Raw genomic sequence first — 23913 nt, 5'->3', positions numbered from 1 at the left:
AAAATTGCGGCGGACCGCATCAGGCCCACCGATTTGAAGACGGAGGCAATCGAGAACGCACCGAGGCCACAGAATGTGATGGAGCTGCAGTCGTTTCTAGGACTCCTGAACTACTTCGGTAACTTCTTACCGGGTCTCAGCACACTGTTAGAACCACTGCACGCCTTACTGCGTAAAGGAGATGAATGGGTATGGGGCAAAAGCCAAGAAAATGCCTTTGTAAAAGCTAGAAAATTGTCATGCTCAAACAAATTGTTTGTGTTGTATGATCCATGTAAGCGTTTGGTACTAGCATGTGATGCGTCATCGTACGGCGTTGGGTGTGTATTGCAACAAGCTAATGAATCTGGGAAACTACAACCGATTGCTTATGCATTCAGAAGTCTGTCTAAGGCTCAGAGAGCCTACAGCATGATTGAAAAAGATGCGTTAGCGTGTATTTATGGGGTAAAGAAAATGATTAATATCTGTTTGGGCTCAAATTTGAATTGGAAACTGACCATAAGCCACTAATATCCCTGTTTTCCGAAAGTAAGGGGATATATACGAATGCATCGGCCCGCATCCAGAGATGGGTGCTCACATTGTCCGCATACAAGTACGCCATCCGTCACAGACCAGGCACAGAAAACTGTGCTGATGCTCTCAGTAGGCTGCCTTTGCCCACCACAGGTGTGGAAATGGCACAGCCCGCAGATTTAGTCATGGTTATGGAAGCATTCGAGAGTGAGCAATCACTTGTCACAGCCTGACAGATTAGAACCTGGACAAACCAGGACACTTTACTGTCCCTAATTAAAAATTGTGTGCTTCACGGGAGCTGGTCCAGTGTCCCAGTGGAAATACAGGAAGAGATAAAGCCGTACCAGCGGCGCAAAGATGAAATGTGTATACAGGCAGACTGCCTTCTGTGGGGTAATCGGGTAGTGGTCCCCAAGGAGGGCAGGGGCACTTTCATCAGTGACCTCCACAGTACTCACCCAGGCATCGTAATGATGAAAGCGATAGCCAGATCCCACGTGTAGTGGCCCATTATCGATGCGGACTTAGAGTCCTGCGTGCACAGATGTAACACGTGTGTAGTTAAGAAATGCACCCAGGGAGGCACCACTAAGTTTATGGTCTTGGCCCTCCAAACCGTGGTCCAGGGTCCATGTCGCTTATGCAGGCCCATTTTTGGGTAAAATGTTCCTTGTGGTTGTAGATGCGTACTCCAAATGGATTGAATGTGGGATAATGTCGGCAAGCATGTCCGCTGCCACCACTGAAAGTCTGCGGGCAATGTTTGCCATGCATGAACTGCCTGATGTCCGTGTGAGCGACAACGGGACATGTTTCCTCAGTGCTGAGTTCAAAGAGTTCATGACGCACAACGGGATCAAACATGTTACATCTGCCCCGTTCAAACCAGCATCCAATGCTCAGGCAGAGAGAGCAGTGCAAATTATCAAGCAGGGCTTGAAGAGGGTAACTGAAGGCTCACTGCAGACTCGCCTATCCCTGCTTAGTTACCGCACGAGACCTCACTCACTCACTGGGATTCCGCCCATGAACTGCTCATGAAAAGGACACTTACGACAAGGCTCTCGTTAGTTCACCCTGATCTACCTGGACAAGTAGAGAGCAGGCGGCTTCAACAAAGTACATATCATGATAGCACAAATGTGTCATGCGAAATTGAAATCAATGATCCTGTATTTGTGTTGAACTATGGACAAGGTCCCAAGTGGCTTACCGGCACTATTGTGGCCAAAGAGGGGAGCAGGGTGTTTCGGGTCAAACTTTCAAATGGACTAATTCACTGGAAACACTTGGGGCAAATCAAACTCAGATTCACGGACTATCCTGAGCAACCCACTTTGGACCCAACTTCTTTGACCCTTCAACATACACACCAGTGGCAACCGACACCGCGGTTGGCCACAAAGCAGAAACCATCACCCGCAGCAGCCCAGCAGGACTCACCACACCAGGCAGCCCAGCAAGGCCAGCTGCACAGCAGCCCAGTGAGAGCCCAACAAACGATTCACCAAAACCAGCTTTTGCACCGAGACGATCAACCAGGGAAAGAAAGGCCCTAGATCGACTCACCTTGTAAATAGTTACACTGTTGACTTTGGGGGGGGGGGGAGCGTGGTTATATATGTATACCTGTATATACCTTGTATAGCCACCAGAGGGCTCACCCCCTGGAGTCCCAAGGAATCCCACAATCCCTTGGGAGCACAGGTACTTAAGGAGGCCTCACAGGCTGGAGAGGCACTCTGGGGACCTGCAATAAAAGACACACACTTTACTTTGAGCTCACAGTATCCAGTCAGACTCTTTATTTATACATAACACTCATCACTCAACCCCCCCCCCCCTATCTGCTTCCTCTCCCCTCCTGGACCTTGCTTCAGTTATTCCCCCACTCTCTAAACCCATTTGACCTGAACAATGGCCCAGGTCTCAACTACAGTGCGACGGGCAGGGGCGGATTAACCATGGGGTGGATGAGCTGCAGCCCCAGGCCCATCAAAGAACATAGTCCCACCAAATAAATGTAGGAAAAAATATATAAGGCCTCCCAAATAGGCTGAATAGAATTGACAAGAGAGGAAAAACAAGACCGAGGAGAATATTGTTTATTGGCCTAACGTATACATATCTATTTTTGCAGAGACAAGATCTTTACTATTTGTCTGTGTTATTATTTAACTGTTATTATATAATATATTTAATATATAAAATATATGTTAATATATAATATATTAATATATTATAATATAAGTCCACCATAGTAATGTGTTATTATATTGATGCATTTGATTTATTTGTTTCAGGCTAGACCAGCTATCACAGTCATAACCAGCCCCAAACACTAACTATTTGGATCAGCTTGCCTTCATCCGGCCCTGGCGACGGGAGATTGACTGTTACACAATGGGCCAGAATTTGCGGTCAGCAGCGAAGCAAAGGCTTGCTCTTGGCCCCGAAGTACGCTCCGCACGAGGATTTTTGTTTACGTTTCTTAGAACTTTAAACTTTTATTAAAATGGACAAATTTTACACTGCACAAAATTTTCCAAGCCCTTAACATGTGTTTAGCGGTAATAATGCTGTCAAAACCCCAGTAAACCCAATCACTTTGGGTCATACTTTTAGTGGGGACTGTAACTGCGGACTTACTGCGGAGGAACCGAAGTTTTGGTTGGTTTGAATGATTTATGAGATTTCACTGATTGCCGGCTCTGTGGGAGGAGGGGAGGGAGCAGGAGCGGAGTGCAGCCTGTTTCGGAGCTGTCAAAGACTGACCGCAACTTTGGGGTTTCCCAAATCCCAAAATTGCGGTCAGTTTCAAAGGTGGAATAACGCCGAATGCTGCGACCATCATCCCGACCGCAGAATTCCCGGCCAGTAACAACGGGGTGACTTAATGTCATTAAGTGTGACAGTAATTGACTGCACGATCAATGTCAATCCACTTCACTATTAATGTCACTACTAATGTCAATCAGTTCGACGATTGTTCGTGTAATGAACAATTTATTGTCATATGCAAATGTATTAAAATAAATTGATTTCTCCAGGTCTAGATAATAATAGCAGTCAAAAATTGAAAAACATTTAATATGGGTTAGAGTTGAAGCCAAACACAGGAAGGAAATCTTCAAATCCCTGAGCTGTGATAGCAAATAACCGGCAGGAGAGAGACTGAGATATTTCAGATCTATCAGGATTAACCTGAGTAAAGAGCAGGCAGACTGGTTGGAAAGAGGTGGATCGGGTGCTGAGGTAAACACATCGTGCTGAGTGAGTGCACAGTCAGATAAACAGCTGAGAACGTGGCACTGAGCCCAGGGGAAGACATCGACAGCTGCAGCAAACACCTCACCAATCGGGGCCCCGACCGCCGTGGCAAAACATCGAGAACTCAGACGCTGAGGTGGACCAATCTTAACTGTGAAGATACGACCGTTAAAGCACAAGTAAAGCCGTGTGTTTATCGCAATGAGTGTGAAGCAGTGTGTTTAATCCCACTGAGTGTAAAACAGTCTGTTTAATCTCATTGAGTGTGACTGCAGTGTGTTTAATATCTCACTGAGTGTGAAGCAGTGTGTTTAATCTCACTGAGTGTGAAGCAGTGTGTTTAATCTCACTATAAATGAGTGTGAAGCAGTGTGTTTAATCCCACTATAAATGAGTGTGACTGCAGTGTGTTTAATCCCACTGAGTGTGAAGCAATGTGTTTAATCTCACTATAAATGAGTGTGAAGCAATGTGTTTAATCTCACTATAAATGAGTGTGACTGCAGTGTGTTTAATCCCGAGTGTGACTGCAGTGTGTTTAATCCCACTGAGTGTGACTGCAGTGTGTTTAATCCCACTGAGTGTGAAGCAGTGTGTTTAATCTCACTATAAATGAGTGTGACTGCAGTGTGTTTAATCCCACCGAGTGTGACTGCAGTGTGTTTAATCCCACCGAGTGTGACTGCAGTGTGTTTAATCCCACCGAGTGTGACTGCAGTGTGTTTAATCCCACCAGGTGTGATTGCCCCCTCTTATCTTGCTGCCCTGGTGAGGTTTTGCAGTTCTACAGACATTGATGAACTTGTACAGGGGTTCCTGGATGTGACAGTCACTGTCAAGGACAACTGCTTCCAGTGTCGGTCTTCATAAGAACCTTTCCAGTGAGTGCGGATTCACTGTGACTGATCTAAAGGCAACTGGACAAGTTCTTGCGACTGGAAACCGTCTCCAGGTTTGTGCAGATAACAAGGATGGTGGCGCTGCACCACAGTCCCAGAGAGAATGCTCGATTGTCTGCGGGGGTCCGAGCTGAATTTCCCAGAATTTTTTTCCTAAACTGGCCGAAGGTTTTCTATTTGTGGTTTTGCCTCTCCGAGGAGACATGGGGTGGTGAGGGGCGTGGTGGGCGTCGGTGGAAGTCTAATGGTGCGATAGGTTGCAGCACGTTTGGATGGGGCAGCTGGTCCTTTCCTGTCCTATCTCATATGCTGGGATGTTTGTTGCTTGTATAATATCACAGCATGTAAATTACCCATAATTGTTTTTGTATCTTCATGCTCTTCCCTTGGTGAACAGTGTTAAGTAGTGGAAGGATTCGCAGGCTGATTAACAGCCTGACAGTCCACAACATGAACTCTCCTTCCATGGTCATAACCATCTTCATACCAGCCGATAGAGTGGATAGTGCGAGGGGTTTATGGGCTCCCACAACTCCTACAACAAGGGGGCACCCACACCCACATCCACCGGACACGAGTATCCAGCAGGATGTCATCCCAGAACTCGGAGCCAGAGCACCGACTCCATTCACGGGGACTATCTGGGATACTGCGTTCAGTTCAGGGCACCACATCTCAGGGAGTTATATTGGCCTTGGAGGGGGTGTAGTGCAGATTCACCAGAATGATACCGGGGCTAAAGGGTTAAATTATGGGGACAGGTTGCATAGATTAGGCTTGTATTCCCTTGAGTTTAGAAGGTTGAGGGATGATTTGATTGAGGTGTTTAAAACATTAAGGGATTCAAGATATAGAGAAACTATTTCCTCTGGTGGGGGAATCCCGAACAAGATGACATAATCTTAAATTTAGACAAGCACATAATCTAGGCTGACACAACAGTACTGTACTGAAGGAATGCAGCATTGTTGGAGCAGTCGTCTTTTGACAGATACCAGGCCCGAAAGGGTTAAATTATGATGACAGGTTGCCTAGATGAGACTTGTATTCCCTTGAATGTAGAAGATATAGAGTGATCTAATCGAGGTGTTTAAGATGATTAAAGAATTTGCTAGGGTAGATGTAGAGAAACTATTTCCTCTGGTGGGAGAGTCCAGAACAAGGGGGCATAACTTTAAAATTAAACCTGTGCTGTTCAGGATAAATGTCAGATAGCACTTCTTTAGGCAAAGGGTAGTGGAAATCTGGAACTCAGGGTCAATTGACAATGTCCAACTTGAGCTGATAGATTTTTGTTAGGCAAGGGTATTAAAGGATAATGAGTCAAGGCATGTACATTGAGTTAAGATACAGATTGCTGATGATCTAATTAAATGAACAGGCTTAAGGGGCAGAATGGTCTACTCCTGTTTCTGTGTCTGGAGTGAGGTTTGATCCCTGCACCTTCTGACTCAGAAGCACTAAACTACCACTGAACCAAAGGCTCGCTCCAAGTACATGTTTATATCTGCAAAAGACAAATCCTTCAAACTATATAGAGCAACAGGGTGAAAAATGATCTACCCTGTCTGGTTTCATTTCACAGTAAAATTAACACGAGTTTTGCAATTTATTCATGGTGGAAAAAAGCCTTGGCCTAAGCCAAACTTGGCTGGCAAAACTGGGTGATGGCACTCAGAGAGAGAGAATCTGCAGAAACCTGGATGACGACGCTCAGTGAGAGAATCCAGTGCAGATCACTAGTGAAAGCTGGGTGTTCCTACAAAGAGTGCCAACTGGCTGGGAGCCTGTGCAGACTGCCGTTACTGAGCTGGCACGGAGCCGGTGAGCTGTAAGTGCCCATGAGAGCAGTTCATCAGCAGCATGTTACTGAGGCCTGATGCTGAAATTGGAGCCAGGCCTCCGACTGGAGGGATTGTCTGGCCGGCCCCGATAGTCACACTCTACCCTGTGGTGTCAATCAGATGTGGTGTGCTGTAACTCAAAATTACCTTCCAGCAAGAGGGTTTTGAGCTAGGAGGAGCAGGCCATAAGGGATGGATATTCCTGGGCATGTTCCGTCCGCGACGATTTGACCGTGTGCTCGGCCTGGAAGAAGACCTAAGCACCCAAACTTCCTGTCAGGAGCACATTGGACCCACAGGGCACTCTGAGCTCAGCACAGACCCACAGGGCACTCTGAGCTGGGCACAGACCCACAGGGCACTCTGAGCTGGGCACCAGACCCACAGGGCACTCTGAGCTGGGCATGGACCCACAGGGCACTCTGAGCTGGGCATCGGACCCACAGGCCACTCTGAGCTGGGCACAGACCCACAGGGCACTCTGAGCTGCACACTGGACCCACAGGGCACTTTGAGCTGGGCATGGACCCACAGGGCACTCTGAGCTGGGCACAGACCCACAGGCCACTCTGAGCTGGGCACAGACCCACAGGGCACTCGGAGCTGGGCATGGACCCACAGGGCACTCTCAGCTGGGCACCGGACCCACAGGCCACTCTGAGCTGGGCACAGACCCACAGGGCACTCTGAGCTGGGCACCGGACCTACAGGCCACTCTGAGCTGGGCACCGGACCCACAGGCCACTCTGAGCTGGGCACCGGACCCACAGGCCACTCTGAGCTGGGCACCGGACCCACAGGGCACTCTGAGCTGGGCACTGGACCCACAGGGCACTCTGAGCTGGGCACTGGACCCACAGGGCACTCTGAGCTGGGCACTGGACCCACAGGGCACTCTGAGCTGGGCACCGGACCCACAGGGCACTCTGAGCTGGGCACTGGACCCACAGGGCACTCTGAGCTGGGCACCGGACCCACAGGCCACTCTGAGCTGGACACTGGACCCACAGGGCACTCTGAGCCCAGCACAGACCCACAGGGCACTCTGAGCTGGGCACAGACCCACAGAGCACTCTGAGCTCGGCACAGACCCAAAGGCCACTCTGAGCTGGGCATAGACCCACAGGGCACTCTGAGCTGGGCACCAGACCCACAGGGCACTCTGAGCTGGGCACCAGACCCACAGGCCACTCTGAGCTGGGCATGGACCCACGGGGCACTCTGAGCTGGGCACAGACCCACAGGGCACTCGGAGCTGGGCATAGACCCACAGGGCACTCTGAGCTGGGCATAGACCCACAGGCCACTCTGAGCTGGGCACAGACCCACAGGGCACTCGGAGCTGGGCATGGACCCACAGGGCACTCTCAGCTGGGCACCGGACCCACAGGCCACTCTGAGCTGGGCACAGACCCACAGGGCACTCTGAGCTGGGCACCGGACCTACAGGCCACTCTGAGCTGGGCACCGGACCTACAGGCCACTCTGAGCTGGGCACCGGACCCACAGGCCACTCTGAGCTGGGCACCGGACCCACAGGGCACTCTGAGCTGGGCACTGGACCCACAGGGCACTCTGAGCTGGGCACTGGACCCACAGGGCACTCTGAGCTGGGCACTGGACCCACAGGGCACTCTGAGCTGGGCATGGACTCACAGGCCACTCCGAGCTGGGCACTGGACCCACCGGTCACTCTGAGCTGGGCACCGGAAGGAGCGGACCTGTGTGGAGCACAGTGAGAACGGAGCAGATAAAAGGAGCGTGGCGGCAGGAACCCGAGACCATAAAACAAATTCTAGGAGTGACATGACAGAATAGTTTGTAACTGATCGGTTGGTTGGTTAAGGGCACATCGGTTTTTTTTTTGCTGTTCAGGTTAGGTGCCAATGAGTATCACTGTTGTCTTTTCTTGGTGAGTATCACTATTGTCTTTTCTTCTCTCTAAGTTAGGGCAGAGGGCTGATGTTATGTAGGTTAACTGGGTTTTACCTGCCACCGGAGGGCGCGACTGTTGGAGTCCTAATGGTCACTGGCAGACACGTGTAAGCCGTGTATATAATATTGGCAGCCATGTTGAATCCTCACCTTTGAGAATAAATAAACTGGACTAAGGTCATGCCTGAAGTAGCTCACTATACTTAGCCTCGTGGAGATATTCGATATTTAACAATTGGCGACGAGTTAAAAATATGAAGTTTCACGCAACCATGTTTGTTGGAATTTTGGAGAGATTCATGGAAGGGGAAGACTCGGAGGATATCATTGATTGCCTCGACCAGTACTTCGTAGCCAACGGATTGGAAGGAGCTGATGACGCAATTAAGCGAAGGGCGGGTCTCCTCACCGTTTGTGGGTCAAAGATTTATGGCCTTATTAAGAATCTACTCTCACCAACTCGACCAACGGATAAAACTTCCGATGAATTGTGTAAGCTGGTTCGGAACCACTTTAAACCAAAGGAAAGCATCATCATGGTGAGGTATCGTTTCTATACGCACAATCGCTCCGTGGGCCAGGACATGGTGGAATTTGGCGCCGACCTGAGATGCCTTGTTGTGCTGTGCATCTCGGAGCTGCATTGGATGAAATGTTGCCGGACTTTTTCGTGCCTGGCATTGGCCACGAGGTCATCCTTCGAAAGCTGCTGGCTGCTGAATCCCTAGGCCTGAGCAGGGCCATCACGATCGCCGAGGCATGCATGTGCATGGACGAAAACTCAAAACAGATATCTTCCCAGCATCAAAACTCACCGGCAAGTACTGTGCATAAAATAATATGTTGGCAGGCAGAGCTACACATGGCAGGGCCTACTCGTCCGTGTTCATACGACCTGTAATTGCTCAAAGTCCGCCATCGAAGATGAATCAAATCTCGCCTTGTTGGCATTGCGGGGGCTATCATCAGGCCCATCAATGCCAATTCAAGTAATACGTGTGCAAAGGCTGTGCAACAATTGGGCACCTTCAGCGAATGTGTCCGCAACCGAGCAAGCGTGCTGCGACACACCACGTGGCTGAGGATGATCGATCCAGTGTGGATCAAGCGACACAGGTAACTCAACCCGAGGTACAGGACGAAGAAGTGTATGGGGTACATTCTTTTCCCAAAAGTCCTCCGATAATGCTGGAAGTTAAATTAAATGGAGTTCCAGTATCCATGGAATTGGACACTGGTGCGAGTCAGTCAATAATGAGCCAGAGGGCTTTTGAAAAGCTGTGGGACACTAAGGCAAAAAGACCCAAAACTGAGCGCAATCAATACGAAGCTGCGTACCTACACCAAAGAGCTCATACCAGTCATTGGCAGCGCGGCAGTAAAGGTATCGTACGATGGAGCTGTACATGATTTACCATTGCCCACAACTGGGGTGGAAATGCCGCAGCCCGCAGACTTGCTGCTGGTTATGGATGCCTTCAAGAGCGAGGGGTCGCCCATCACGGCTCGCCAAATTAGGACCTGGACCAATGATATAGCTATTACTGAGACTTGGCTGAAAGAAGGGCAGGAATGGGAGCTCACATTCCTGGTTACAGGGTTTTCAGAAGGGATAGAGAGGGGGATACAAAGGATGGGGCGGGGGGTGGGATGGTCATGATATTGATTAAAGAAACAATTACAGCTGTGAGGAGAGATGATATGTTAGAAGGATCATCAAATAAGGCCATATGAGTTGAACTGAAGAACAAAAAAGGGGCGATCACACTGCTATGAGTGTACCATAGACCCCCACACAGTCAGAGGGAGATAGAAGAGCAAATATGTAGGCAAATTTCTGAGAAGTGCAAAACTATAGGGCAGCAATAGTAGGGGATTTCAACTACCTTAATATTAGCTGGGATAGAATTAGTGTGAAGGGTATAGAGGGTGCGGAATTCCTAAAATGCATTCAGGAGAACTTTTTTTTAGCCAGTACAACAAGGGAGGGGTGATTCTGGACTTTGGTTCTAGTGATCATAATTCAGTTAGATTTAGAGTAGTTATGGAAAAGGGACAAAGATAGACGAGGAATAAAAGTTCTCAATTGGGAAAAAACCAATTTTACTAAGCTGAGCTGGGATTTAGCCAAAGTGGACTGGAAACAGCTACTTGAAGGTAAATCAGTGTCAGAGCAATGGGAGGCATTCAAGGAGGAGATCCTGAGGGTTCAGAGCAAGTATGTTCCCTTAAAGAAAAAGGGTGGGACCAACAAATATAGACCCACCTGGATGTCAAGGGGCATACAGGGTAGGATAAAGGAAAAAAGGGAGGCTTATGACTGATACTAATGACTCAATACTGCAGAAACCTTAGAGGAGTATAGAACGTGCAGGAGTGAAATTAAAAAGGAAATTAAGAAAGCAAAGGGAGAGAATGAAAAAAATGTTGGCAAGTAAAATCAAGGGAAACCCAAAGATGTTTTATAAATACATTAAGAGCAAGAGGATAACTAAATAAAGAGTAGGGCCGATATGAGACCATGTGTGTGTGGAGGCAGAAGATGTGGGTATGGTTCTTAATGAATACTTTGTGTCTATTTTCTCAAAAGAGAGGGGCGCTGCAGATATTGCAATCAGGGAGGAGTGTGAAATATTAGATGAAATAAACATAGTGAGAGAGGAAGTATTAAGGGGCTTAGCAGTTTTGAAAGTGGATAAATCCCCAGGCCCGGATGAAATGTATCCCAGGCTGTTAAGAGAAGCAAGAGAGGAAATAGCAGAGGCTCTGACCATCATTTTCCAATCCTCTCTGGCTACAGGTGTGGTACTGGAGGACTGCTAACATTGTACCCATTGTTTAAAAAGGGAGAAAGGGATAGATTGAGCAATTACAGAACAGTCAGCCTAACCTCGGTGGTGGGAAAATTTTTGGAAAAAATCCTGAGGGACAGGATAATCATTTAGAAAGACGTGGAATAATCAAGGAGAGTCAGCATGGATTTGTTAAGGGAAGGTCGTGCCTGACTAATTTGATTGAATTTTTTTGAAGCGGTAACTTGGAGTGTTGATTGCGTTTGATGTAGTGTATATGGATTTTAACAAGACTTTTGATAAGGTCCCACATGGCAGACTGGTCACGAAAGTAAAAGCCCATGGAATCCAAGGAAAAGTGGCAAGTTGGATCCAAAATTGGCTCAGAGGCAAAGGGTAATGGTTGATGGGTGTTTATGTGACTGGAAGGCTGTTTCCAGTGGGGTTCCGTAGGGCTCAGTACTAGGTCCCTTACTTTTTGTGGTATATATTAATGATTTAGATTTGAATGTATGGGGTATGATTAAGAAATCGCCAGATGATACATAAATTGTCCATGTAGTTGATAATGAAGAAGAAAGCTATAGACTGCAGGAAGATATCAATAGATTTTTCAGGAAGAAAGAACAGTGGCAAATCAAATTCAATCCGGAGAAGTGTGAGGTAATGCATTTGGGGAGGGCTAACATGCAAGGAAATGCACAATAAATGGTAGGACACTGAGAAGTATAAAGGAACAGAGGGACCTTGGAGTTCATGTCCACAGATCCCTGAAGGTAGCAGGACAGGTAGATAAGGTGGTAAAAAAGGTTTACAGAATACTTGCCTTTATTTGTCGAGGCATAGAATATTAGAGCAGTGAGGTTATGCTTGAACTGTATAAAACACTAGTTAGGCCACAGCTAGAGTACTGCGTGCAGTTCTGGTCACCACATTACAGGAAAGATGTGATTGCACTAGAGAGGGTAAAGAGGAGATTTACGAGGTTGTTACCAAGACTGGAGAATTTTAGCTATGAGGAAAGATTGGATAGGCTGGGCTTGTTTTCTTTGGAACAGCGGAGGCTGAGGGAAGACCTTATTGAGGGGTATAAAATTATGAGGGGCCTGAATAGAGTGGATAGGAAGGACCTATTTCCCTTAGCAGAGGGGATCAACAACAAGGGGGCATAGATTTAAGGTAATTGGTAGGCGGTTTAGAGGGGATTTGTGGGGGGGGGGAATGTTTTTACTCAGAGGGTGGTGTTAGTCTGGAACTCACTGCATGAAAGGGTGGTAGAGGCAGAAATCCTCATAACATTTAAAAAGTACTTGGATATGCACTACAAGGCTACGGACCAAGAGCTGAAAATTGGGATTAGGCTGTATAGCTCTTTGTCGACCGGCACAGACACAATGGGCTGAATAACCTTCTGCCTTGCTGTAAATTTCTATGATTCTATTGACCCGCTGGGCACTGGACCCATGTCACTGAGGAGGCCTGTGAGCTCCTGGTGCTTTGTCATTAAAGGAACTGGTGCAGGAGGAAGCTGAGGAGAAGCCAATGTATCTCAATGCCTAGATACAGTAATGGAAAGTCTGCGCCATGGTGGATGAACACTTTCACTATTGACAACTCCAGCTGTTCTGAGTCACTCTGTTACCATCATTGCACAGGGGATGGTTTCTGAATATTGGGAACAAAGGTTACCGCGAGTCGATTTTCCTCTGCAATGTTAATGATAATGGTTTCAAAATACAACTTATGGTTCAAATACAAATGTCAGCTATTTGTCCCACATCACACTTTCTCAGAAGCTGCTTTGCCGAAGTAACCAGGATGGCCACATTGCAGCTCGGGAATCAGTGGCATCTGGTGTTTATGGGAGGAGCGAGCTCCTGATCTGCCCCCAGTGTGACTGCAGGAAATTTGTGTGCAGAACCACCTGACATTCCATTACATTCCTGCCCTTCAGATACAGTTAGGTGCAGCCACTTGGTGCAGTGCTCTCTGTGTGAAAAACAGGGAGAAGGGGCGAGCACCCATTTCTTCTGTGGGTTGCACCAGTTTTTGAAATGCTCTTTGGCAGTTAAACCCAGCAAGATTTACCCTTAAATGCGTTGTCCACGGATTATGGTATTTCTAAACACTGGAACTGGATTTGAAACCAGTTTTTACCCCTCTTCTGCTAATTGAGGGATTAAAGGGTCTAGTATCTGAAAGTTTACCAGGATTGGGGTTCTGTTCTGTATGGGCGGGCACAGGAGGAATTTGCAATAGCATACCTGCCCAGGGATAATCAGGAACGAGTGTATGTGCAGCACTTCTGAGGCACAGTCAATCAGTCAGACAGAATGAGCTCACAACAAACTCATATCCCACCCAAGTGACAACAGCTCATCAACCTTGCTGACATTCCCTGTGCAGTGAGAGTTAATCAAACATCACTGTCCTATCGATTGAACATAGCAACAAAAGAAGGCCATTCAGCCCCTCGAACCTGTTCCACCATTCAGTTAGATCATAGCTGATCTGTACCTCAACCCTATTTATCTGCCTTTAATCCATATCCCTTGATACCCTTACCTAACAAAAATCTAGCGATCTCAATCTTGAAAGCTCCAATTGACCCCCAACATCCACAGCCTTTTATGGGAGAGAGTTCAAGATTTCCACGACCCTTTGTGTGAAAAAGTGCTTCCTGAATTCATTTCTGAATGGCCTAAGTCTATGCCCTTTCGTGCTAGATTCCCCCACCAGAAGAAATAGCTTCTCTCTATCTATTCTATCCTTTTATCATTTTAAACACCTCGATTAGATCACTCAATCTTCTAAATTCAGGCTAATACAAACTAAGGTAATGCAACCTGTTTTCATAACTGTTAGACTGAATGCTGTTTATCTCCAAGAGGTATGACCTTGGCTCTGCTTTATTAAGGCCCAAAGTGACCAATATACAAAATGGCTGGCCTTTTATACTTGGGCTGCACACTGTGCGTGCAGCCCAATGGCCTCCAACAGTGACGCCATCTAGTGGCTTGTGATCCCAAGAGTACACCATGACAATACCCCCCTCTGAGATATTAACACAGTCTTTTACAAATTAAGACGGTCCGGTGTTTTACGCTCCCGGGTTGACCGTCTCAGTTCAACTCCAGCCTTGGGCGAGTGTTCAGAGTCTGTTGTGACTGGTGGCTGGGTGGCTGTCCTGGTGGGAGTGGCGATGGCCATGTCAGGGATTGAAAGTCCATTTTCATTGAACATGTCAGTGGTTGAAAGTCCCGATTCACCGATGACCACTGAGTCCTCTGATGACTGGGGGTAGGTTGGTTGATCGTCGATTGTCTCTTCCTCCGACTGTTCCGGTTCGTATGTGTGCCACAGCTCTGTCTGATCCATATGTTTCCTGCATGTTTGCCCATTTTTGAGCTTGACAATAAATATTCTGTTGCCCTCCTTGGCCATGACCATATCAGCGATCCACTTGGGACCCTGACCATAATTCAGAACATACACAGGATCATTTACAGAAATATTGCGTGACACAGCTGTGCGATCGTGATACCATTGCTGACCTTGTCTTCTCTATTCAACATGATTATTCAAGTCAGGGTGTGCAAGAGAGAGCTTGATGTTAAGACCTCTCTTCATCATTAGTTCAGCAGGCGAGACCCCGGTAAGTGTGTGTGGTCTTGTCCTGTAACTAAGCAGTATGCATGACAGGCAGGTCTGTAGTGACCCTTGGGTTACTCACTTCATACTCTGCTTTATGATTTGGACAGCACATTCTGCTTGCCCATTGGATGCAGGTTTGAACGGTGCTGACCTTTCATGTTTGATACCATTGAGTTTCATGAACTCTTGAAATTCCTGACTGGTGAAGCACGATCCGTTGTCGTTAACAACGATGTCAGGCAGACCATGTGTCGCGAACATGACACTGAGATTCTCAATGGTAGCTGTGGATGTGCTGGATGACATGATTATACACTCTATCCACTTCGAATATGCATCCACCACAACTAAAAACATCTTCCCCAGGAAGGGACCGGCAAAGTCTATGTGGATTCTGGACCATGGTTTGGATGGCCACGACCACAGACTCAGCGGCGATTCCGCTGGTGCTTTGCTGAGCTGCATGCAAGCGTTGCACTGATGCACGCATGATTCCAGCTCAGAGTCAATTCCCGGCCACCATACATGAGACCTTTGTTTTCAGAGAACAGTGAAATGAGTGACTTGTGATCTGTCTCCAGTTCAAACCAAAGACCAAACAGATACCGATGCATCTTTTTAACCCCATACACACAGGCTAGTGCTTCTTTCTCTACCATGCTGTAGGCTCTTTCCGCTTTAGACAAACTTTTTGAAGCATATGCGACTGGTTGAAGTTTACCCGACTCATTAGCTTGTTGGAGTACGCAACCAATTCCATATGACGAAGCAATATTAAACGTTTACATGGGTCATAATGTACCAGCAGCTTGTTAGAGCAAAGCAGATTAGTGGCTTTCTCAAAAACTCTGTCTTGAGATGCACCCCACACCCAGTTGTCGCCTTTTCTTAGCAGCATGTGCAGTGGTTCAAGTAAGGTGCTCAATTTAGGTAGGAAGTTACCAAAGTAGTTGAGTAGACTCAGGAACGAACGCAGCTCTGTCACATTCTGTGGCTTGGGTGCATTCTTGATGGCCTTGGATTTTGCGTTCGTGGGCCTGATGCCATCTGCAGCAATTTTCCTCCCCAGGAATTCAACTTCTGGTGCCATGGTGACACACTTTGAGCGTTTCAGTCTGAGTCCCACTTTGTCCATACAATGTAGAACCTCTTCCAAGTTGTTCGGAGTCACGACCTGTGATCAGGATGTCATCTTGGAACACGACGGTTCTGGGAACGGACTTCAGTAGACTCTCCATGTTCCTCTGAAATATTGCTGCAGCCGAGTGAATTCCAAAAGGGCATCTGTGATAAATAAATAGTCCTTTATGCGTGTTGAAGCACGTAAGTCTCTTCGACGTCTCGACCAACTCTGGTATCATGTAGGCCGATGTCAAGTCCAGTTTGGTGAATGACTTCCCCCCCCACCCCCCCGGTTAGCGTTGCAAACAAGTCATCAGCCTTCGGTAACGGTTACTGGTCCTGTTTCGAAACCCTGTTGATCGTAGCCTTGTAGTCGCCACAGATTCTGAACTGTGTCATCACTTTTCAGCACAGGAACAATGGGGCTGGCCCATTCATTAAATTCAACCGGTGATATGATCCCTTCATACTGGAGTCTGTCCAATTCGATTTTGACCTCCTCTCTCATCATATACGGAACTGCCCGAGCTTTATGATGGACGGGTCTTGCATTTGAGTCCACGTGGATCTGTACCTTGGCTCCCGTGAAGTTGCCGATGCCTGATTCGAACAGCGAGGGGAACTTGCTCAGTACTTGGGCACATGTATCTTTCTCCGACGACAACGCCTTGATGTCATTCCAATCGCATCTGATTTTTTCAAGCTAGTTCCTGCCGAACAGCGTTGGGCCATTGCCTGGGACAATCCATAGCGGTAACTCGTGAAACGCACCGTCATATGACACTTTAATTGTGGCCCTGCCAATCACCGTTATGAGTTCTTTGGTGTACGTGCGCAACTTGGCATTGACTGGACTCAGCCTGGGCCTCACAGCCATATTATCCCACAGCTTGTCAAATGCCCTCTGGTTCATTATCGATTGACTCGCCCCCGTGTCCAGTTCCAGCGATACTGGCACCCCATTAAGTTTCACGTTGATCATTATCGGTTTGCTCTTCGTTAGGAACGAGTTCAGTCCATACACTTCCTCCTCTGGTATCTCGGATTGCGTATCCGGATCCGCGTTGGTCTGACCATCATCCTCCACGTGGTGTGTCACAGCTCGCTTGCTCATCTGCGGACACTTGCACTGAAGATGCCCTACTCTCAGATAGCTTTTGCAACTATATTGCTTAAATTGGCACTGCTGATGCCGGTGATTTCCCCCACGACGCCAACACATAGAAATCGGATGCATTCCCACTGGCGGACTTTGGGCAGCCACAGGTTTCACGTATGCAGTCGGGTAGGCCCTGCCATGTGCCGCTCTGCCGAACGGCAAATCAATCATATTTACAGTACTTGCCGAGTTTTGATTTCACTGATATCTGGTTTAGATTTCCATCATCCGTTGTCATGCCTGACCGAGCGATCGTGACGGCCCTGTTCAAGTCCAATGTCTCCACCGTCAGTAGTTTACACAGGATCACCTCGTGGTTGATGCCGATTACAAAGAGGTCCCGTAGCATGTCTGCCAACACAGCCCCGAACTTACACGGTCCCGCTAGACATCTCAGGTTGGCAACGAATTCCGCCGCATTCTGGCCCCCTGAACGAACGTGCGTGTAAAATCTGTATCTCGAGATGATGATGCCTTCGTCTGGCTTAAGGTGATCCTGTACCAGTGTACACAATTCTTCATACGTCTTCTCTGTTGGACTCACAGGCAGGAGTAGATTCTTTATTAGACCATAAATTTTTGGACTGCAAACCGTGAGGAACACCGCCCTGCGCTCCATTTTGTTGGCCAAGAAGAACTGACTGGCTCAAATGGCTCACAAAGTCAGCTCAATCTTCTCCTTCCACAAATCGTTCCAACAATCCAATTGTGCTCATTTTTGCATGCAAAGGTTCTTGTTGCCTCGTCGCCAAATGTTGTGTATGCAATAACTGTTAGACTGAGTACTGTTTAACTCCAAGAGGTATGACCTTGGCTCTGCTTTATTGAGGCTCAAAGTGACTAATATACAAACTGGCTGGCCTTTTATACTTGGGCTGCACATACTTGGGCTGCACATACGTGCGTGCAGCCCAATGGCCTCCAAGTGTGACGCCATCTAGTGGCTAGTGATCCTAAAAGTACATACATGACAAAAATGCTCCTTAAAACCTACCTCTGTCACCTATCCTAATATCTCCAAATGTGGCTTGGTGTCAAATTTTGTTAGATAATGCTCCTGTGAAGTGCCTTGGGACATTTTACTATGTTAAAGGCGCTATATAAATGTAAGTTGTCCAAAACTCCACAGTTCCTAGATCTCCTCATTAAGAAGATATTCTGATCTGCTTTCTTCGATCCATGATGGATGACCTCGCACTTCCCCACATTGAACTCCATTTGGCATAATTTTGCCTACTCACATAGTCAGCCAATGTCCCTTTGCAATTTCCTTCTCCCATCTACACAACTTACTGTCTCCTAACTTCTGTTAACTGCAAATTCGGATATACAACTCTTTATTCTTTTATCCAAGTTATAAATACATTTTTCATTCTCAGGATGTGGGCATTACTAGCAAGATCGGCGTTTATTGCCCATTCCTCGTATCCTTGAGAAAGTGGTGGTAGGTCTTCTTGAACTGCTGCAGTCCGTGTGGTGAAGATGCTTCTACAGTGCTGTTAGGTGGGAAATTCCAGGATTTTGACACAGCGACGATGAAGGAATGGCAATATATTTCTAAGTCAAGATGGCGTGAGACTTACAAGGGACCTTGGAGGCAATGGTGTTCCCATTGCACCTGCTAGCCTTGTTCTTCTAGATGGTGAAGGTGATGGGTTTGGGAGGTGCTGCCGAAGAAATATATATGGTGAAAAGTTGAATTCCCTAGTACAGATCCCCGGGGAACTTTCCTTGCCACATCCTGTCAATCAGAGTACATTATATTTATCCCTATTCTCTGCCTCCTACCTCCCAATCAATCTTTAACCCATATCCAAAGGCTACCTCAAATTCTGTGCGCTTTTATTTTTGCTAATAATTTCTTGTGCAGAATGCCTTTTGTAAGTCCATATAGACAACGTCCATAAACTCTCCCCTATCCACCATACCAGTGACACTGATGACAGCATTCTATATAAAAACAGAAAATGCTGGAAATACTCAGCGTTAACTCTGTTTCTCTCTCCACAGATGCTGCCTGACCTGCTGAGTATTTCCAGCATTTTCTGTTTTTATTTCAGATTCCAGCATTCGCAGTATTTTGCTTTTGTGACAGCATTGTATATGTGGATGATTGTCAAAGGGTGTTCATGAGGCTGTTAGCAGTATTGTATGAAGTATGCATCTGCAATAGCTAGTGAGTGAGTGTAAATGAAAGTGCTGCAGTGGGTCAGTATTAGGGTAGCTCAGTTTTTTTTTTCTCCACTCATTTTGTTTCTATTTTTTTGCAGGTTGTTTCACTTGGACAAGGGCTGCTTGCATGTCAGCCAGTCAGATGAGAGAAAGCTGCCAGCCTGAAGCAAGAGCCTGACACCACCTTTGTGTTTACCCCTCTCTTCTGTAGTGGAACATCATCAGCACCTCTTGGTATGGAAGCTCCACAGAAGTTCATTGGCAACAGGCCTGACCTTGAAGCACAGACACATGCCCTGGACCCGTTTAACAAGCCCATGGACACTGTCCCTCAGTGCTCTATTAAACAGCTCTTCCCCCTGATTGAACCTGTAGCAGTTAAACCAGGGACAAACTGGTCCTCGGCATGTTGCAGGGCTGGGTGTCGGGAACACCCTTGCAGTAAGGTGGTCATTCTTCTCTGTGTTGTGCTTTTTCTCACCTTGGGTCTCTTTCTATTACTGTGGAATTATTATTGCATCATTGTCCAGCATCTCTGCAGCAATGAAATGGATCCTATCACTCCACATCTAACCATGCAACCAACACAAGAGAGTGCTGGGATATTGATTCAAGACCCTGTTGTATCCTTTTAGCTGTCCAAGCAACTGATTAAAGTTTAAAACAGATTGGCATTTTGTCTGATTTGTTCTTGGGATGTGGACAGTACTGCTGAAAAAATAAAAGAAAGTTTGTATTTATATAACGCCTTTCACAACCACCAGATGTCCCAAAATGCTTTACAACCAATGAAGTACTTTTTGAAGTGTAGTTACTTGTAATGTAGGAAACACGGCAGCCAATTTGTGCACAGCAAGCTCCCACAAACAGCAATGTGATAATGACCAGATAATCTGTTTTAGTGATGTTGATTGAGGGATAAATGCATGCCAGGACATTGGGGATAACTTCCCTGTTCTTCTTCGAAATTGTGCCATGGAATCTTTTACATCCATTTGAGAGAGCAGACAGGGCCTCGGTTTAACGGCTCTTCCGAAAGCTATTAACAGTCAACTGGAGTCATGTATGGACTGGGTTAGGGTGGCAGGTTCCTTTCCCTGGTTAGCCACTTGGGTTTTTATGACAATCCAGCAGCTTTCATAGTAATTTTCTTCCAAAAGAAAGACTTGCATTGATATAGCACCTATCACAACGTTAGGATGCTTTAAAGCCAATGAAGTACTTTCAAAAAGTAGTCACTGTTGTAATGTAGGAAATACCACAGCCAATTTTTGCACAGCATGGTCTCACAAATAACAATGAGGTAATGATCAGATAATCTGTTTTAGTGATGTTGGTTGAGGGATAAATGTTGGCTCCTGTTCTTTCAATTGGTACTGTGGGATATTTTGTATCCACCTGTGAGGCTGGCAGCTTTCCCTCCTTTGAAACATGACACTTCCGACAGTGTGGCACTCCCTCAGTACTGCACTGGAGTGTCAGCCTGGATGATGTCCTCAAGTCTGGAATCCACAACCTTCTGACTCAGGAGGCGAGTCAGAGTTACAGCTGACACCTGTGTGTTTCCAGTGCAAACTCATAAATGACTAGATTTATTGAATTCAGTTTCCATTTACCATGGTGGGCTTAGAACTCCTGACCACTGGGGTGCTAGCCCAGTACCACAACCAACAGGCTACAGCACCCACGGTGGTGTTGTATAATATCTACATTCTTGTTTTAGCCATCTTCTGTACACATTTAGTGGCAATGTAGGTGTGATCGCAGAAGGACCCATCATCTGAGGAATTCCTGGGTGTTTCCAATAGAGAGTGAACACAAATGGTTAACAGGAGAACTTGAGGCCTTTGGGTTCATTAATGACTGAGTGCCAAGCGTTTGGAGAAATTACGCCACCGGCTTCCTGATGTAGTGGGATAACTATGTTGTATTTTATTGCTGCCTGAGCAACCTTTACAGCACAGTTCTAACCTGCTTCTTTAGAAATGGCTGCAGGAGATGTTGCTCAGGGAGTGGAATTCCAGGCCCCTTTGCGAAACCGCTGCTCATTTTATTTCTGTATTAAAGTGCAAATAATGACTACACCTGAGGAAATGAACTGTCTTTTTCACTTTGTTAAGTGTTGATACATAGTGATGAGTGCACTGAATCGGGGCAAGGGGTGTTGGAGATCAGGGCCAGGAGGTGTCGGATTCGGGGGGAACGCACACCCCTCAGGCGCTAGTTGTGGCTGTGCTTGTTCCAGAATAAATTCACTTTGCTGCATAACGCTACTCATATCCACAGTATTCCTGGTGTGTATTGCATGATGTGCTGGGAGCACTGTATGACTTGGGGGCCAGAGTGTCAGGTGCAACAGCCAGTAAAAAGAAAGACAAAATACAGCGGATGCTGGAAATCTGAAATAAAAACAGAAAAGGCTGAAAATACTCAGCCAGTCAGGCAGCATTTGAGGCGAGAGAAACAGAGTTAACGTTTCAGGTCAATGACCTCTCATCAGAACTGTCAGTAAAGGGATGCTGGCCTGTAGAATACTGCCAATTTTTGGTGTTGGTGTGGCACATGGTTCCAATTGGAAAAACTGTTTGTTGAAAGCCTGCAGAAAGTAAAAGTGGCTTGAATTTAAAACTAGGGCCACCAGATGCAAAATCCCCATCCCCCACAAGCCTCCCCTGAAGTGGTCATTTCTAATGGCATTTACCATCTGGATCCTCGCATGCTTCACACGGGCTGGCCACATTGGACTGCACAGGTACATTAGATACAACAGAGGCCTCCGACCTCCTCACCTGGTAATACCAGGATCTGGCACCTAATGCACATCAGAATGGGTTACCTGGCAGCCATCCTTGGCCTCATGGCTGCCAGGTAACCCTTTGGCCAAGTGTTTCAGAAGTGACTGAATGTGCTGTAAGTCCCAAAGTGAAAAGGGCAACACACCTTTATTCACTTTAACCTGGGGTTGGAAACATCAACAGTCTCGAAACTTTAGGCAATGGTCGTCATCAGATTCTTTGATTGAAGTTGTTTAAAACAAAAAAATATTTTGTACAGGTGGTAAACTTCACTGTGATGTTGACAGCCAGAGCTTGATGTCTCTCGCACAGAGGGTACCTCCCCAATCACCTTTACCATTTCAGTCCAATGAATGTGTAAAGTAAATTTATCCACTACAATCTCTGCATAGGTGTGCCTGTTATGTGTACCTGTTACAGGCATACCAATTACACACGTACCTGTCAAAGGTCTACATATTACATGTTTATCTTTTATCTGTCTATGTTACCTGCGCTGCTTTTACCTGTGTACCTGTTACTATTGTTATTGTAATAAAAACATTTTATTTCACTTTACAATTGTTGTGCAGTGTCATATAATAACGTAAGTTAAGGTAAAACATGAATGCAGCTGTTGTAAAACAATGGCCAGGCCAGGCCAGGCAAGAATGAAACATAACTCAATGCAAACACAACTGCAGTCTTTCAGTAACCGTAAATGTAACTGCAATTGTGACTGTCCCCAATGTAAATTCATGCAAAGCGTTCATTTATGAGCTGATGGTGCAACAGCTTTGCAGCCGCGTAACTCCCATAGGGTTTTTCCAGTCTTGCGGGGGTGGGGGGGGCGGGGATCCATAGATTCGCTGCCAGGCTGATTGTTCTCCCCAGTCTCCTCCTCCTCCCCCTCGTCTGCCTCTTCTGCCTCCACTCCTTCCTGAGGTGGACTGGCAGCCCCATCTGGCAATTGTTGTCCTCTCCTTATAGCTAGGTTATGCAACATGCAGCACACCACAATAAACTCAGCGGCCTGGTCAGGGTGGTATTGTAGGCTGCCTCCAGAGTGGTCCAGGCATCTGAAGCGCTATTTGAGCACTCCAATTGTCTTTTCGATGATAATGCGTGTAGCTATGTGGCTTTCGTTGTAATGCTTCTCTGCTTCCGTTGTAACGCTTCTCTGCTTCCGTCTGGGATTACGCAAGGGGGGTCATGAGCCAGCTGGCAAGGCCATATCCTTTATCCCCCAACATCCAACCATGACCTTGTGGCTGACTATCAAACAGGTCAGAGACAGCACTCTCACGCAGGATGTATGCATCATGGATGCTGCCTGGAAATTTAGCATTAACTGCCATGATAATTTGGTTGTGGTTGACAACGAGCTGCACATTCAAGGAGCGGAATCCTTTTCAGTTACGAAACACCTCCGCGTTCTGTAAAGGTGCTTTCAGGGCGATGTGCATGCAGTCTATTGCTCCCTGCACCTTGGGGAAATTTGCTATTCTCGAGAAACCCAAAGCCCTCCTGGTCTGTGCCTGCCTGGTCATAAGGAAGCTTATGAAGTCCATCCTGTGAGCGGAAAGGGCTTCAGTCACCTGTCGAATGGAGCAGTGTGTGCCATATTGAGATACCACAGATGTCACCAGCCGAAGCCTGAAAGGAGCCAGGTGCGTAGAGGATAGTGCCGCAGTACCCTTTACCTCAACGGGCAGTGCGGTCCCGATGGTGCTGGTAGGTTGCAGATCCTCCTTGATGAGCTGGCATATC

At 46.9% G+C, this 23913-nt stretch overlaps 1 long non-coding RNA gene across 1 annotated transcript; it reads left to right on the top strand.

Annotated features, from left to right (window-relative positions):
* Nucleotides 1-3773: 3773 nt before the first annotated feature.
* On the top strand, nucleotides 3774-22725 carry LOC139232956 (uncharacterized). Its single transcript, XR_011588120.1, has 3 exons — nucleotides 3774-3971; nucleotides 4529-4744; nucleotides 19468-22725. It is a non-coding gene; the product is annotated as an uncharacterized lncRNA (long non-coding RNA).
* Nucleotides 22726-23913: the final 1188 nt, after the last annotated feature.

Source organism: Pristiophorus japonicus, chromosome 20 (genome assembly GCF_044704955.1).
Source record: "Pristiophorus japonicus isolate sPriJap1 chromosome 20, sPriJap1.hap1, whole genome shotgun sequence".
In the NCBI taxonomy this organism is placed as follows: domain Eukaryota; kingdom Metazoa; phylum Chordata; class Chondrichthyes; family Pristiophoridae; genus Pristiophorus; species Pristiophorus japonicus.
This window is presented reverse-complemented; position numbering and strand designations above follow the sequence as displayed.